The 18922-nt window shown below is 41.5% G+C and overlaps 1 pseudogene; it reads right to left on the reverse strand.

Moving 5' to 3' along the window:
• Positions 1-17109: 17109 nt before the first annotated feature.
• Positions 17110-18422, reverse strand: LOC147424686 (uncharacterized; annotated as a pseudogene).
• Positions 18423-18922: the final 500 nt, after the last annotated feature.

Here is an 18922-nt window from a genome sequence, read left to right on the forward strand (position 1 = left end):
AAGGCTACACAATCAGATGATGAGAGAAGCATGAGAGGAGAAACTAGCAAGAGGCCATCCAGGCCACGACGGAAATTGGGCATCACCGACTTCCAGATAGGGGAAAGTTCTAAGCCCTATGATCTAACATTGGATGTGGCAGAGCAAGGACCGAAGATTACATGGCCACAGCTGCTACATCTTGCACCAAAAGTAAGGCGACAATGGTCTAAAATGGTAAGTACAAGACGTTCCAAAACAAAGGTAGCCGGAGCAATTTCGGGATGCAACATGGATGACATCCTTCCAATTGTCGACGTAAACATAAAAGGAAAGCGGGTTGGAAACACCTACAATCATGGAGGTGCACAAATCTGTGTAATGAGCGAAGCTATGATGCTTCGATTAGGGCTCGAGGTCAACAGGCCTTCTCCATGCAAGGCAAAGATGGCAAACAACGCAAAAGTAAAGTGTGTGGGTGTGGTAAGTTCCGTGAAAATAAAAGCTTTCAACACTGAGGTAGAGGTAGATGTTTTTGTAATGCCTACTAAGGGGGAGGGCTATCCACTAATTTTGGGAAGGCCATGGTTGATGGCCATGAAGGCAAAACAGGACTGGGGTAGTGGCCTTCTACGCATGACCGGTAAGAAAGGGGAGACAATCTACTACGACATGAGGATTGGCAAGCAGAAGGAAATGAATCTGGAAACGTCGGCAGATGAAACCACTAGCGAATCTTCCAGTTCTGAGGAGGAGACCACATCCACCGACGAAAGTGACAGTTCCATTGATGTGATGGGTATCATTATGAAGGATCCACAAAGGGTAAGCACAACTGGTGATCCATCACCAAAAGGGAAACCCAATGAAGAGGAGAGAAAATCACCTGGCCTAGGAGGAAGTAGGTTGAAGGGTATGTTGTCTACGGAATTAACACTTGAGGAGAAAGATAGTTTTTTGCAAATGTTGATGGGATTTCCTAACCTGTTCATTGACAACTATGAAAGAATCACAGGCATTACAGTGGTGGAACATCATATTAAGCTGAAGGAAGGGGTAAAACCAGTTGTGCAAAAGCTACGACGACTGGGGGTCATACAAGAAAAGGCACTCTTGGCCAAGGTAAGGAAACTGTTGGAGGCGGGATTCATCTATCCTGTAGAAAACTCAGAATGGGTGTCACCCGTAGTGGTGACGCCTAAAAAGAATGGTAAGTGGAGGGTCTGTGTTGATTACAAACCACTAAATGCAGCTACAAAGAGAGACCACTTTCCTCTCCCTTTCTTGGATGAAATTCTGAATGAAGTAGCGGGTTTTGAATGCTATACCGTCTGTGATGGTTATTCTGGATACTTTCAAATACGCATAGCCTTGGAAGATCAGCTAAAAACCACTTTTATCACGCCATGGGGTTGTTTTGCATACAGGGTTATGCCATTTGGTCTCACAAATGCACCTGCCACATTCCAAAGATATGTCACATATGTTTTTCAACCGTTCTTTGGAACATCCATAAGAGTGTTCATTGATGATTTTTGTATATATAGCTCCCGTATTTCACATTTAGAAAAGGTAACAGAAGGTTTGGCCAGGTTGCAGAGCCTAGGTGGGCAATTAAATGTGGATAAGTGCCACGTTGGGGAGAGTAAAGTCATTCTACTAGGCCATGAAATTTCAGCAAAAGGTATCAACGCCGACCCAAGTAAGGTGTCCGCACTCATAGCCCTACCTTCACCAACGACCGCACGTCAACTGGTCTCTTTTCTACAGAAGGTGAGGTACTTAAGTAGATTCATACATCTACTATCACAACTTGTTCTACCACTGCAACAACTCACTCAAAGATCAACTTTCACTTGGGATGAGGAAAGTGAACATCACTACAACAAGGTAAAGGAGGTCTTAGCCACTCTGCCAACTATCTCACCACCTAAGTGGGATGAAAAATTCTATGTCACCTCAAGTGTTGGTGATGACTCATTGGGGGCTGTGCTACTCCAAAAGGATACGACGACATCTTTCATGAGGCCAATCTACTTCTCTAGTCGAATGATGACAGCAGGAGAGAAAGGTTTCACCCATGTGGAACACTTAGTCCTAGCTCTTAGATTTGCAACTACAAAGTTTAGGTCATATTTGCTGCCTAAGCAATTTGTGATTCTAACCACGGATAAAATATTTCCCTATGTTGTACAACACATGGATGTGTCTGCTAGAATTACTAAATGGCTAGTTCGTCTGCAAGAGTTTGACTACACGGTACAGGTAGAAAGCACGACAAGGGCAAGTTTGGGGGGACTCATGACCTACCAAGTCTTTGAAAGGAAGGAGAAGCAATCTAAGGAAGGAGAAGTCCGATTACCTCTAGTACCACCGATGGTAGAAGGATCATACTCTCTCTACTTTGATGGAGCCTACAAGCGAGCGTTCGACAAAACAGCTTCAGGCATAGTGGTCTTTGATGACAAAGGGACAAAGGTATTTTCGTTGGGCCAATTGTTAGATTCACATTCTAACAATGAAGCTGAGTATGCAGTACTAACCAAGGGTCTACAATGGTGCGTCTCGCAAGGTGTACAACGCCTTAATGTATTTGGGGATGCTCTACTTCTGGTAAGGCAAGTAAATGGAGCATGGACATGCAAGAATCCTAGTTTAAGGACTCACTTAAGTGGTGTAAAAACCTTGTTGGGTAAGTTTGAAGAAGTCCAAATACACCATATCCCAAGGGCTCAAAACCAAGAAGCATATGTCCTAGCAAGTGAAAGACTACGGGATGTGGTGGTTGGAGCAATAAAACTAAAGCTCCCTCTATTTCAAGGAAGTGATGCCTTGCCTGACATCATGCTCATCAATGACGGTTTGTACTGTAAGGGTAAGGACCAAATACTCAGGAAGGTCCCTCTCTCTCAGGAAATCATGGGAGTAATTGCTAGCTATCATGACGGGGTTTGTGGTGGTCACTTTGCCCTATACATAACAAGTAGGAAAATCTTGCAAGCAGGCTTCATATGGCCTAGCCTCATGGCCTAGCCTCAACCATGATGTACACCATTGGTGCAAAACGTGTAAGTTGTGTCAAAAGGCCAGCACTAGGTCACTTATGCCTGAACCACAGACACCTATTCTCTCATATGGCCCATTTGAAAAATGGGGTATCGATGCCATTGGGCCATTACCTAGGGCCAACTCAGGAAAATTCTACATTATCATGGGGGTCGACTACATGACTAGATGGGCAGAGGCTACAGCCACCACTAGAATCACAACGGTAGAGGTAGCTAAATTTATCTACGAGCACATATGTTGTAGGTTTGGCACACCTTTGGAGATCATCTCTGATAGAGGGCCAGGTTTCAGAGCACACTTGGTAGGAGAATTAATGCAGAAACTGGGCATTACAAGGAGACACTCTTCACCATATTACCCTCAATGTAATGGCCTAGTTGAAAAGGTAAATGGAATGGTTTCTAAAATTATTACCAAGCAGGTAAGCAATCATCCTGGAGACTGGGATAAGTATCTACTACCAGCTTTATGGGCCTACAGAACTTCATTTCGTACATCCTTGGGATTCACACCGTATCATCTAGTATTTGGTAAGGAAGCAATCTTGCCCATTGAAGTGCAACTACAAAGTCTCAGAGTAATGGCAAGCCAACTTCAACAGTCCAACATGCATTTGAGAGATCACATCATCAACTTGGAAAGACTGCAGCTGGACAGAGAAGAAGCAATAAATTATTATGCAGCACAAGCAGAGCATAGACGGCTTATTTTTAACAAGCATCTCCGGAAAAAAGAATTGAAGAAAGGAATGTTGGTGCTCCGCTACGACAATCGCTTCGACACGCGCAAGGATAAGAAACTCCTACTCCGATGGGAAGGTCCTTTCATCATCAGGAAAAAGTATGCCAATGGAAGCTACCAGCTTATGGAGGCTGATGGAAGACTTCATAAAACCAGGGTAAATGGTTGGCGACTTAAACCTTATTTTCTTCGATTTGACCAGGCTCCACCAATTGACATTCCAGATGAGGACACACCATCAGCCGCCACCTCCGACGATAATGATCAAACAGATAGCTAGAGACATGAATGCCTCTAGCCAAAAGGGGAGGGCTAATGATGGGGGCTTTTCACAAGCCAAGCTCCCATACCCCTCTTCTCTCGTCTCCACCCCATGAAAACCCCCTCTTAGGGAGGGAGTGATAAAAGGCATTGGAAAAAGTAAGAAAAAAAAAAGTATGATTATGTAAATATATAAGAAAGGTAAAATAGGCCACCTCATGCCTGCGGGGTAGCCCATCCCCACCTTGCCTCCTTTTTCTTCACTGTTGCCCCGCCGGGTGTCCCTTTTCCTCTCCTCCACTCAAAAGGTCAACCCCTCTCTCTTCCCCTTGTCCTTTCTCCTTTCTCTCTCCCCTCAAGCTACCCCACCTCTCACCAATAATGCACCCTAACTCACATGCAACTTACCCTATCTTCCAAAATAGTATACCCCACCCCCCCTTTCTCTCTCCTATCATATCCCATGACCCAAATACCCCCCCCTCTCTCTAAAGTGCGCCATGTCTCGTCTTGTAGCTAAATAACCTCCCCCACACTCACACACACTCAGTTTCACTGAAAAAGGTGCCCACAGACCCATCCCCACCCGGTGGTTACCTGATTTTTCTTGTGTTCACACACATCTACACACAGATTCACCTCTGAACACACTCCCCTCTCTCCCCTCTTGTAATTACTTTATTCTCCATGTCACCTCTCACTTTTTTTTCATCAACCCATCTCTCTCTCTCATGAGATTGCTGTTCTGGCACATATACACACAGCCAGACAAGTGGGGCCCACAATCACATGGCCTATGTAGATAATGATTTCTTCATTTCTAAATTCTAGAATTTCTCCCCCCCTCCTCCCCTATATAAAGAGGGGTCACCATCACACAAAAACACACAAGATCACCAAAGAACACACTATCCACTGTGTGTGCCTAGTGCACACACACACACACACACACACACCATCACTATCACTGCAATCACCATGCTTGTCTTGAGCATGACCTCTACACCCTTGGCTATGGAAGATGAAGGGCAACTAAATGAAGGATGATGGCCATAATCCTCGTGCGAGTCTTCGCCATCAACTCCCACCTATCCGCCATGTGCTCTACCACTCTCTCCCTTCTCATTCCCCTACCCTATGCTCCCCATTTCATCGCCTTATTCTCTAAATAAAGCTTGAGGTTTTGTGAGTATGTTTTCTTGCAATGTTTTGCCCATGTGAGGTGTGCGGAATCGCCACCTAGTCTTGTGTTTTGGAGTGAGCTTGTGTATGTGTGAAGGGTGTGCGAATTCGCCATCCTTTTGTGGTGCCTAAGTACTAAGCCGCTATACCCCCTCCCTCACTCTCTCTCTCTCTCTCTCTCTCTCTCTCTCACTTGATCTCATTCCCTTTCCTCTTCATCATTACTCCCAAGCATCCATCTCTCTTGGATGAAAACTTTGTTATGGTGGTGTGTTGTCTGCGTCCTAGCCGCTGAAGCTAGGTGGTGCCCCCTGTTTGCTTTACCATGACAGGCTCGAGGCGTGCCATTCGGTCCCCGGTGTTTTAGAGGCCGTCGGGGGTTCGGGGTTCGCTTTGCTCCCGTCACCATGTATGCATAATGTGTACGCATGTAACCGTTGTATGTCAATCTATCAACTGGATAACGCACCCTCTCTGATCTTCTCAACTGTGGTGCACTCTTCTCTTCAACTCTTGCATATGGGGGTACATATTTCTCAATATGCTTACTGCCAGGTGTCCTCAAATGTGGTAAACCATGCTCTTCATCGAGGCTTTCACCTCCAGAACTCTCTTCAACCACTTTCTTCTTGCCTTTCTCGTCTTGCTTCTTATCTCGCAAATGACCACTCCATGGGTTGACACTTCATGTACTCTCCTCTGCCATATGTGGTCCTGAAATAGTTCTTGTTGATGGTCCTGGCTTATCAACAACATGATGCACATTCTCTTGCTCTTCTTACTTATCTTCTATCATCACTGGCTTTGGTTTATACCATGGTTCATGCTCACAAAATCCGACATCTCCACTGACATAAACTTTTCTTGTCGTAGGATCATAGCACTTGTAACCTTTCTTTTCAACTGGGTAGCCCAAGAATATACACTTCACTGCCTTTGGCTCCATCTTCTTTCTTTCTTCATTTGGCACATGAACATAGCAAACACATCCAAAAAATTTCATGTAGGAAACTGTTGGCTTGATTCCACAAAGTCTCTCATAAGGTGAAATTTCATGAATGGCAGCTGTTGGTGTTCGATTCATAATGTGTATTTGCTGTATGAACTGCTTCAGCCCAATATGTTAATGGCATATTCATCTCATTCATCATGGCTCTTGCAATCTTTGCTATGACTCTATTCTTTCTCTCAACAACTCCATTTTGTTGTGGTGTGTATCTGCAAGTAATCTGTCTTCTTATGCCTTGTTCACGTAAGTAATCATCAAAACTGTGTGACATGTACTCTCCCCCTCCATCTGTACGTAGGCATTTAATTTGACAACCATTCTCTTTCTCAACCATAACTTTGAACTCCAAAAATACCTCAAATGCCTCTGACTTTGCCTTTAGAAAGTAAACCCATGTCATTCTGCTGTAATCATCCGTAAATGTGATAAAATATCGACAACCATTTGGTGTAGCATGATCACAAGGTCCCCAAATATCTGAATGAACAATTTCCAAAGGACTTTGGCTAATTCTCCCCCTCTTTGGAAATGGTAAACGAGATTGCTTTCCAAATTGACAAGCTTCACAAACATGATCAAAATTCAATCTGCCAAACTTTGGTAATCCACGTACAATTTGATTTGATTGCATATGCTTTAGTCTTCTAAAATTGACATGACCAATTCTCTTATGCTATAACTCTGCCCAATCATCTTGAGTGGCTGATTTGTTTGCATACATACCACTGTGTAAACATGGATCTCCAGCTTCCAATGAGAACAAGCGACCTTTCTTTCTTCCATGTGCCAATATCTTGCCTGGTCTGCCTTTGTGAAACTCCTCTATGAAGCATCCATAACGATTAAAACGGACTTGCAACCCTTGATCTGTCATTTGTCCAACTGATGCTAAATTCTTTGTGATTGAAGGCACATATAGAACATCTCCCAATGTGTTGTATGTCCCGTCTTTTTCTAGCAATGGAACTGAACCCACATGTGTAATCCGATGCATAGTACCATCACCTGTAGCGACAAACTCATCCTCTTCTAACTTCTCTTTTCTGTCAAACCATTCACCATGATATGTCATATGATTTGTGGCACCTCTATCTAAATACCAATCATCTGTATGATGTGGCTCCACCATGCTTCCAACAACATGATCCATAGGAAATAAATGTCCACTCGACCTATTGTCATATATATTTTGATCATGAGGATTGTATCCAACAACGTTTCCTCCATGTCTGCCATAACCTCGGCCTCTTCCACCACGATCACGATTTTGATTTAGCCTTGTGTAACATTCTCTTTCAAAGTGACCATAAATGCCACATCTGTTACAATATCCATCTCTTTGAGGATGTACAAATCGTCCACCTCCACGTCCACGAGTTCGGGCTCTCCCCCTGCCTCTTTGGCTATAATCATTGTAACTTTGACTTTGTTGGTTTTTCCATTGACCTCTTCCAACATTGTTTCCACGACCATAGTTTCCTCTTCCACCTCTATTATTTCCACGACCTCTAGAGTAAAAAACCTGATTTCTGGAATTGTTATTTGATGTAGAAGGACCTGACTTGCCTAACTTCACCTCTTCTTGCAAACAAAGGTTTACTAACTCTTCAAAATCAGGCATGTGTCCTCGAACAGATATAGATGTATCCAATGACTTGTATTCCGGTCCCAAACCATTCAATGTCACTGAAACTAAGTCATCATCTGGAACTTCAACATTAATGCTCGCAAGATCTTCCTGTATTTGCTTTATCTCTGTCACATAATCTGATATGGATCTATTTCCTTGCCATACACAATGTAACCTTTGCTTCAAGTGAACTTTTCGTGGTTCTGTATTGGAGCTGTTCATTCTTGCTAGTATCTCCCATGCTTCCTTTGGAGATTGAGCCTTCTTCACATGTGGTATAAAGAAGTCACTAATGCATAGTGAAATCCAATGCATCACTTTCCTTGAATTCTCGATCCACTTCTTGTAAGCTTCCACTCCTGCTTGCCATGTTTTATGTGCTTCAACATTCTCTCTATTTGGTTCCAAACCAACCTCGGGACACTCTTGTTCACCTATAATATAATCCCATAAACCTTTGCCCATGATAAAGTTCTCCATCTTGTAAGACCATATGCTGTAGTTCTCTCTGGTCTGCTTCTCTCCAACAATCTGTGTGACTTGAGTTGAACTTTCTGCCATCTTCACTCTCTCAATTTCTTTCAAAGGATTTTGATAAAATTTCGGCAGAGTTTCGTTTGTATTTGGACAATATCTCAAGTGACAATCTCAACCAAAGTGCTCATAAACACTGACAGAAAATCTCTCACTGCCAAGGGAAAATCCACTGACTCACTTTGCCACAGACTGGACTCAGTACTATGCATAAATACTCTAAAACAATGTCAACATGGACCTGTATGCAAATGCAATCCATACACTGTCCTATACCACATATGCATACATCCACCTTCTTCCCATAGTCGTAAACAACATATGAGGTCTTTTGCGGGGCTAGTCGGGGGTTCGCTCCAGTACCTAATCCACCTTGCCAAGGTACCAAATCTCCCAAGGAAAGGCTTCAAAAAACCTCACTCGACCCTCACAAAGGCTGCAGTTTTCCAAAATACATTGACCGCATATCCATACATAACCACAAAGTACTCAATCTGACAATATAACTGCCTCAACTTCTTCCCACAACCTTTCTTACATAGACGGTTGTCCATAACGGACCCACAACAACCAAACATAATCTTCGATAACACTATCATGATGCAAAATCTCTATGTCGCTCTCCAAAACATGTGTAAATGCTGAATTCTTCACCTGTAACCTGTAAATCTACTGCCGAGTGCAAAACTGGACATCTCCTATGCTTGTGTGAACTGGCTGTTTGCTGCAGAAAATTGTAGATTTTGGCAAATCTGAGTATGCCAATGCGTCTGGAACGCCCAAAAACATAAAGATAGACTCTTGGATCACTGTATTCCGAGTTCGGGTGAGGGAGTTATGACCAAAAAACCTCTCTTTTTTGTTGTTTTCCAGAGCTGCGGAAACCTGTGTATTGACTGTAGCTCCTTAAACTGAGCTCTGATACCACTTTGTAGAGTGCGCAGGTGATGGAGAAGGTAGGAAAGAAGACTACACACACACACCAACACACATCGAGACACACACACACAATCGTTACCCTGCAGCAGCCATTCAACGAGCTGCTCTTCTCTTCTTCTCTATTGAACTATTATCCAAAGTATATTTACAACATAGTATAGTCAGTGTCCAGCCTCCCATAGCACAATGGACATATTCTTTAACATCATATTCTTTAACAATCACCATCAAAGCGGAGAAGACGATCACACTCTTCTCCACGCCATAATTCAAAGAGGGATGATAAAAAGCCAGAGAAGAAAAAGGCGAGAAAGAGGACACCCTCTTCTCCATCTTCTTCATCCTCTTCCTCTTATGAAAGTGATGGTGAAGACAACGAGATCAAGACAAGAAAAAGGCAAGAAAGAGGTCACCCTCTTCTCCACCTTCTTCAAATTCTTCACTTTCTGAAGAAAGTGATGGTGCAACCTTTGAACTATCAAAAAGAAGAGGACATAGGAAATCCTATGCCATATGGAAGAGGTCATCCAAGCTAAAGAAGTTCAAAGAGGGAGGGAAGAGCATCTCTTTCCTTACCTATGATGGTACCTTTGGTGCTACAGACAAAGTCTTGGCCTTTATCCAACAGTTCGATGCGGCGTTTGGAGATGAGGGCTTCACGGAGTCCTCTAAGCTACGACATGTAGCTATGCACTTTCAAAAGTCCACCAGGCAATGGTGGTCTAGCCTACGGGCCAACGGTGAAGCTCCACGAACATGGAAAGCTTTAAGAGCTTCCATTATGAAGCAGTTTTTGGCCACCGATGCCAAAGACAAAGTACTCACTGAATGGCGAAGCTTAAAGCTTAAGCCCATGGAAAACAAGGGTTCCAATGAGCCTAAGGGGAAGGGCAATGTCCAAAAGTCTCCTAAGGGCAACTCCAACAAAGCTAAAGAGAAGGGAGTTTACAAAGGTAAGAAAAAACTCTCTGTTGAAGAGCTTGAGCGTTATCGCAAGGATAACCGGTGTTTCAAGTGCGGCGAACAAGGGCATGCGTATCGCGCTTGTCCCCAAAAGAAAAACCACCAAGATCCTCCTAGAGCTTCCTTGGTTGAAATCCAAGAGGAGGAGACTCACCAAACTCACCTTAAAGGATCTCCTCTATGCCATGCTTGGGGAAAGGTAAGATGACATGATGCTTTTATTCTCTTTGACCCTGGTTCTACTCACAATTTTATATCTATAGAGTTGGCCACCAAGCTAGGCATACAAGCTTACGAGATGGGAGATGTCCTACCCGCAGACAGTGCTTTCAAGGAGCAAGAAGCTTCAGTCACTCCCTTAATCGGGAAATTGAGGCTTCATGTTCAACGCTATGTGGACAAAGAGGACCTTTTTATCTCTCCTCTCAAGCATGAGGATGTAATCCTAGGGGCACCATGGTTTGATCGCCTGGCTGCCAATGTTATATTCCCTGAAAGGAGAATCTCCTTTAAGTTCAGGGAAAAAGACATGTATATAGATGCTAAGGAAATGGGTAACACTATCCCCATTGTACATACACCAGCTTTCAACAAGTCAATAAAGAGCTCTATTTCTGTGTACATGATTTTTGTTAAAGATTTTCAAAATGAATCTAATGCTTTAGCAAAAGAAAATAAAAGCAACCAAAAGGAATTAGAGTTATCCAATTTTCTCAAGGGGTTTCAAGATGTTTTTATTGACGACATCCCTTATGAGCTACCTCCTAAACGAGGTAATGATGACCATGCAATTGAACTTTTACCAGGAAGTTCACCGCCTAACAAACCTCCTTATAGAGTTTCTCAAGCTCAACAAGAGGAGATTATGCGGCAAGTGCATGAGTTAGTTGAGAAGGGCATGGTAAGGCCTAGCTCATCTCCATTTTGCTCACTTGTGCTAATAGTGCAAAAGAAAGATGGCACATATCGTATGTGTGTCGACTATAGAGCACTAAATAGGATCACTATCAAGAATAGGTTTCCCGTTCCACGGGTAGAAGACCTATTTGATAAGCTACAAGGATCGACCTACTTCAGTAGGATTGACCTAAAAAGTGGCTATTATCAAATAAGGATAGTTGATCAAGACATTGTAAAGACCACATTTCGCACCACATTTGGTCTTTATGAATACATTGTCATGCCTTTTGGCTTGACGAATGCACCAGCCACATTCAGCCGCTTGATGGAGAAGCTGTTCAGGCCTCATCGAACCTTCACTGGAGTGTTCCTTAATGATATTATCATCTACTCTAATTCGTTAGATGAACACAAGAAACATCTCCAGGTAATATGTCAAGTTTTGAGAGAGAATAAACTTTATGTTAATCGAAAGAAAAGTGAATTTTTCTTGCAAGAGATTCAGTATTTAGGTCACATTATCTCTCAAGATGGCATCCAAATGGATCCATCTAAGTTACAGGTAATAAAAGGATGGCCTAAACCAAGGAATCTTCATGAACTAAGAAGCTTTATAGGTATGTGTTCATACTATAGAGGCTTCATAGAAAAGTTCTCACAAATTGTGGGACCATTACATGACCTAACAAAGAAAAGCATTAGGTATATATGGTCTGCTAAGGAGAACAATGCTTTCGAAAAGCTTATCTCTCAACCTATGCTTACACTACCGGATCTCTCAAAACCATTTGAGGTCCAATGTGATGCTTGTGGTGATTGCCTTGGAGCTGTTTTTCTCCAAGAAGGGCACGCCATAGGCTATGAGAGTCGAAGGCTTGACCCTGTTGAGCAAGCTCTACGCATATATGGAAAGGAACTCCTTGCAGTTCTACATGAATTAGACTCAAGGAAGCACTATTTATTGGGGACTCCTTTCATTCTATGAACGAATCACCAAAGTCTTAAGTACTTCATGACGCAGACGAAGCTCTCCGACAAACAAATGAGGTGGACAAATTTCCTTTCGCAATTTCATTTTCATATTGCTCACATTGCTGGCAAGAATAATCAAGTAGCTGATGCACTCTCAAGACGGCCGAGAGTGAATGTGGTTTCCATAGCAACTCACAATGAGCTATCTTCAATGATAGATGAGTATGCTATTGATCCCAATTTTAGAGATGTGATTTCAGCCCTTGCATTAGGGAAGAAAGAAGAACCATTTACTTTACAAGATGGTTATCTTCTCTATGGCAATAGACTATGCGTTACTAACTCACTACGTGAGAAAGTAATGTATGAATCTCATGCTCCTCCTTACGCGGGGATAGAGGGATTAAGTCTATCCTAAAGGGAATTGAAACATATTTCTATTGGCCTACCATGAAAGTGAACATACAAGAGTATGTTTCTAAATGTGTGGTATGCCAAAAGACAAAATTTGATAGAGGGAAGAAACTTGGATTGCTTCAACCCTTGCCAATCCCTAATTCACCATGGGAGAGCATATCCATGGATTTTATCTTTGGATTGCCTAAGTCTATCCATGGGAATACGGGAATATGGACGATAGTAGACAGGTTCAGTAAACAAGCTCATTTTATACCTGTCAAAAAGACTATCAAAGCCCATCAAATGGCAACCCTCTTCATTTCCCAAATTTTCAAGTACCATGGCTTGCCAATGTCCATAGTGTCGGATAGAGATCCTAGAATGACCAGTAATTTCTGGAAGGGTCGATCTTTGAGAATTTGGGGACAAGGCTAAACTTCTCTTCGACCTATCATCCACAAACGGATGGCCAAAGTGAAATAGCTAACCTAACCATTCTCGGTCTACTAAAAGCCTACGTAACGGAAGTAGATCAAAGATCCCAATGGGAGAAGTACTTACCCTTAGTAGAGTATGCTTACAATAACATTGTACATACTTCCACGGCAAAAGAACCTTATGAGGTAATTGAGGGGAGATCAAAACGTCCCTTACTACTTAAGGTACATGGGAAGATCTTCGTTGCAGATGAGTATAGCCGAGACCTACAGAATCTTTTCAAAAGATTAAGGATGCTATCTCTATCTCATAGCAAAGGCAAAAGGCTGTTGCTGACAAGTACAAAAGAGCCCAAGCCTTTAAAGAAAATGATTGGGTCTTATTAAAGTTTCCCAAGGCTTGATTAAGGCACACGATGGGCAAGAATCCTACGGGACACCAAAAGTACTATGCTAAACTAGCAAAAAGGTACTATGGTCCCTTCCAGATTGTTAGGCCAATCGATGAGATGGCCTGTCAACTCAAGTTTCCCAATCATTGGCACATACAGAATGCTTTCCATGTGAGCCTATTAAAGCCTTACAAAGAAGAGCCACCTCAAGAACCAACTATTGAAGACCAAGAGGAGGTTCTGCAGCCCGAGTCCATTCTCCAACATGAAGACAAGGTATTAAGAGGCGGTAAGATTATCCGACGATATCTTATTAATTTTAAGAATTATCCTTTTGAAGATGCTAGATGGATGCAAGGCATACAATTAAAGGATAACCTCAACCTTGTCAATGCTTACAATGCTTTCCAAGAGTAAGAAAATGTACAAAATTTTAAAAATGAACAAAGTTTTTTTTGTCCTATAAGACTCTCTTTTTCTTTATTGTGCACAAAAATGAAGTAGTATGCATGCTTAGATCAAGTTTGCGGAGAGGACGCCTCCCAAACACCAAGTAGAGCTTGTCACTCTACTATGGAAGACTGATAGTACCAATGTGCCGACATGCTTGCGACAGCCTCAGGCTCTCAAGCGCCAAATGGACTAGTCATCCATTGTGGAGTGATGTCGCAGGGTAACATAGGGATGCTCTACCCGCTAAGAAAAGGACTGGTGAATATGCTTTATCTTCTCTACACCATAGTCAAGGACGACTATGATTTCAAGAGAGAGGTAATGTCATAATAATCAATATCTAATTCTCCTAAATGATTTTCTCATATTAAACTGATCATTTAATGTGGGGAAGTGCCAGGGGAGACAAAACTAGAATATTGGTTAAGCTAGCAGACCGGCCACAGTAGGGATCCAAAGGAGGGAAAATAGGGATCCAAAGGCGGGGCCATCTGCAAAAGAGGCATGAGCAACAATGGGCTAAAAAGACCCTAAGGTTCAGCCCATTAAGACTTCCAAATGCTAAGGTTCCAAAATTCAAAGGTTGTGTCCAAAGGTCAACCCTAGGGGAATTGGATGCTTTGTGTGTGACCCAAAAAGTCTTTACAAATCCCTACATAGGAGGGGGCGAGCCTTGGGAGTAGGGGATGAGAGAGAAAGTCACACACACACACACACACAAAAGCTCCCTTTACACAAAGGGAATGAGGGACACATGTCAGCTCCCTAGCCCAGATGCCCACAAGGTGTACCCAATTCCTATTGGATGGCTTTGGAGGTGGACCAATGAGAATTAGACTAGAGTAAATCTAGTTTAATTAATTTAAAAACACTTAATAAAAGAACCAATGAGAATTAAGTCCTCTAGAAGACTATTGGATAGTCTCCCAAGTGGTCCAATGAGCATTCAACAGCCCAATGGCTTGCCTGATTCCTATTGGCCAGGAGGCAAAGGGGTCCAATAAGAGTTTAGATGAATTATTAAATTACCTTAATCTCTCACAAAAGGGGAAAGGGGAACACATGTCAGAAGGCTATCATTTATGCTGCTTAATTGTCATTGGCTAGCTCTAGGGAGGTCCAATGGGAGGACAACAAGAGCAAATAGCAAGGGGGCTCGCCCAAGAGAGAGAGGGGGCTGATTTTTGCAAGGCGTTATTACACACACACTCACACACAGTCTATGTGTGAAGTAAAGAAGACTATCTCTTCCCAAGCTTTAATGGAGAACTCATCACCTACTCCAAGCTTGTGAGATAGAAGCCTACATCAACACACTCTTGGCATGTGGATGCAAATCCAACCAAGAGCCAAGCTTCAATGCATGCTCATCTCCTCTACCAATCCAATTACTAAGCTAAGCTATGCTAATATGAGTGATTATGTGAGGAGATGTACATCTTTCTCGTAAGATACTCCTTCTTCCTCTCAATCTACTCTCATACCCTGCTAGCTCTCACCATCTTTGAAGGTGTGTGAGGTCTTGGGTCTGAGACCGGGGATAATTAATGTTGTGTTTGCTAAGTGTTTTGCTTAGTGCATGAAGCTTTCATCTTCATTGCACTAGCTAGTTTTGAAGGAACACAAAGAATTGTATTGTACAATGTCTCTCTTTATGGGAGAAACCATAATACAAAGCCTTTTGGAGGGGGGACCGCCGGCTCCATGCAAATCCGGTCCTCAACAGTTGTCAATAGCTTAATTTCTCTCTCTTATGAAAGTATTGTTCATGCTATCTAACTAGGTGTTATGCTTTTTGTTGCTCTCTCCACCCAAGCACTCTTGTAATTCTCATTAGGAATCTATTCTAATGAAATGCCCACTATGTTCATGCTAATTTCTGCTACACACAAGTTTTTAGGCCATTAAATGTTACAGTTACCATGAAGGCAATCGTATACCACCAGTGATAGTGTCTCTGCAGGTCCACATTTATGGGTCAAAAGGAATTCTTCAAGAGGTGGTGCACCAGAGTATTGGATTTGAAGCTGCGAGTTATTTGCGTCCTCTGCTGGAGTGGCGGCATCATTGATTGCATGCATGGCTACAGGAATAGGTTCGTATAGGAGCCGAAATTGAACATCGACTTCCAATAAGGAAAAACTAGCATGATTTGGCTTGTTGTAACAACAGGTCAGACTCAGTTTTTCTTCTTCTTCAACGACTTTTGGATCAGGTTCGGCCTTTGTTTCAGCAGCAATCTGGGCAACATTTGTTGCGGTAGAAACTGTGGCAGCAAGTGTAGCATGCTTGACTTCAACAGGGTTTGATTGAAGAGAGTTGGATGCAGTATTGGCCACAACAAGTGTGTTGGCCAAACTTTTGGCTTCATCATCATGGGTTCCATGGTATACACAATGAATAGCTACAACAGAAAATTGGGGCTTCGTCATCTGCATGATATCCAGTGTAGGGATCAAAATAGGCAGGCATTGGCCGGTGTCATCTGCCAAAATGAGAACATTCCCAAGAGTTGGGAGACCAGGCAGGGCTTCAACAAGATTTAAACGCTGCATGAGAAATGAGAAGATGGTTTTGGTCAGTAACAAGGTTGTCCTTATGGCAGCAGGAGGGCTTGGTGGCAATTGCATCAAAGAGGAAATCTTAGTGAAAGGGCGCGCAATCACTGCTTCACCTTCATTGGTCTGCTTCATCATCATCGGCTGCTGCCTTTAATAAGACCTGATTTGTCAGAAAATTGCCCGATGCAAGGCATTGTAGATGGTGCATCATGAAGAGGGCAAAGGCTCGACTGCAACACAAGGAACTTTTGACCTTTCTCTACATAGAAAAAAAAATAAATTCTCTATGTTTTTTACTACTTTAGATATACATACCTAATAAAAGTCCAAACTACAGAACGTGAAACATTCTCTATGTAGTGATTTAAGCATGGAATCTCATTCTACATATACAAAATTATCTACATAGGTAATTTGAACACCTAATTGCTCTCTCATCTATATGTATAATCTCTAATATCTATATGGAGAAAGTCTCTAACTCTTTGTAATTAAAATTGACCATAATTAAAGCAACAACTATACTTAAATATCACATCACAAATCATGTAGACAAAACGTATAGAAGACAAATTGTGAGAGCTCACCACATTACAATGTTTTAAAATTATTAAACATAGTACCAATTTAAAAGACCATAGTAACTTCCTAAAGTCAAAATCACAAGTTTTTGCCATGAAATATGCTTCTAAAAAAGAAGTTCAATATCATTGTCACTCAAAGGTGAGTAGCCATGAATGACTATCTTCTTCATATCGATTAGCCAACTCGTAACTTGCTTTACCATCAAGTGGCTATCTAGATTTGTCAAATCCTTAGTATAAGCCTTGAAACTAATCTCCTCTTTCTTCAAATTCAGATACACCTTTCGAAGCGAAAGATCATCTCATTGACTGTTCTCTTCTTAGTGTACACTAATAAGATAGTCTCCATATCCTCTAATGTGTACAAATCCATCTACAAAAGAAAAAATCTCTAATAAGATATTTTATACGGATTCACTAGTAATCCTTATAAGCATGTACTTTTAAACAGTCACCTAATTTGCAACCTTTGCAGAATCGTCATAATCAATATTTTTCTTTGAACTTGTACTCACAATCTAGCCATAAAAAGAGAAGATAGCAGTCTTTTACTTAGACTCTTTATAACACAAAATTAAGTTTACCCCTAAATTAAGTTATATACCTTTTGGTTGACATTTCTCTCTCTTTTGCAAGCACTGTCAAGCTCACTAAGTGTTTTCATTTTCTCACTCATCTTCAATATAAAAAGCATAGAATACGAAGTTAAAAATCAAAGCAATATTCTTTTCCAAGATTATAAAAAGTTAATAAAAGAGAAGAACACTTACCTTTCTCTTTCTGCCACTCTTACGTTGACAACATGGCTCCTAATGAAAGTGATAGCAAAACCATATTATGTTGAAACTAAAAACTTTAAAAACCAAAACATTCAATAACAAAAAGAAGTATGAAAGGAGAATTACATCTAGAACTTTTGATGAAGAAGTCTCAACGGATGTAAGATCTTTGTTTGCTAGGACTCTTTTTGATTGTCCTGTGTGTAATAGCTCCGTGTACGACATTGGAAGAAGCTCATCATTAAACATAGCACCATCCTACATTTTAAAATAACACTTTAACAAAATCCAATTACGTATTCAAATTATATAAAATCTTTATGACATACCTCATCTTGGTACTCTTGAATCCCATCAATGTTATTAATTTCCATTAAAAACTTATTAGCCTACAAGTAAAACAAATTTAACTTTCATGAACAAGCATGTTATGTTAAAGAGAGATAACAAAAAGTAAATTATGAAATATAATCATCTTCTTCTGCTCCCTCCTTTGTGTGTGCCTTCTCTGGCACGAGGGCTGAGAAATTGAACAGAGAGCAGATCTCACTTGCAGTCTCTTTGACAAAGATGGCAATGTCAATGTCACCGGTAGAGAGATTGGTACAGTGATGCACTCAATTGACAAAACCAGACATAAGTAGAGCTATTGGAGATTATCAATGAAGTGGATGCAAACGGTAATGGAACTATCAATTTTCCTAAGTCCTTGAATTTGATGGCTCCCAAGATGAAGGATACTGACACTAAGGAGAAGTTGAAAGAAGCATTCAAGGTTTTTGATAAGCACCTGAATGGGTTAATTTTTTCTGAGCTTCACCATGTGATGAAAAATTTGGGAGAGAAGCTGACAAATGAAGAGGTTGATGAAACAATTCAAGAGGTAGATGTTGATGGTGATGGACATGTAAATTACAATGAATTTGTGAGGATGATGCTCTCAAAGTAGTGCTTTTGACAAGTGTAAAATTTAAATCGTGCTAAATGCAAACCTCAATGTTGTTTTGGAGTGGCACCATTTTTCTCGTTGTTATAATCTACCATCATATAGAACAGTGGTGGTTTAATTGTCATATATGGAAATTTTTCATTGTTTCCTGATTTTACTCAGAGAGAGAGAGAGAGAGAGAGAGAGAGA

The sequence above is a fragment of the Adiantum capillus-veneris genome, chromosome 25 (assembly GCF_014529385.1).
Source record: "Adiantum capillus-veneris isolate H3 chromosome 25, ASM1452938v2, whole genome shotgun sequence".
NCBI classification, from domain to species: Eukaryota; Viridiplantae; Streptophyta; class Polypodiopsida; order Polypodiales; family Pteridaceae; genus Adiantum; species Adiantum capillus-veneris.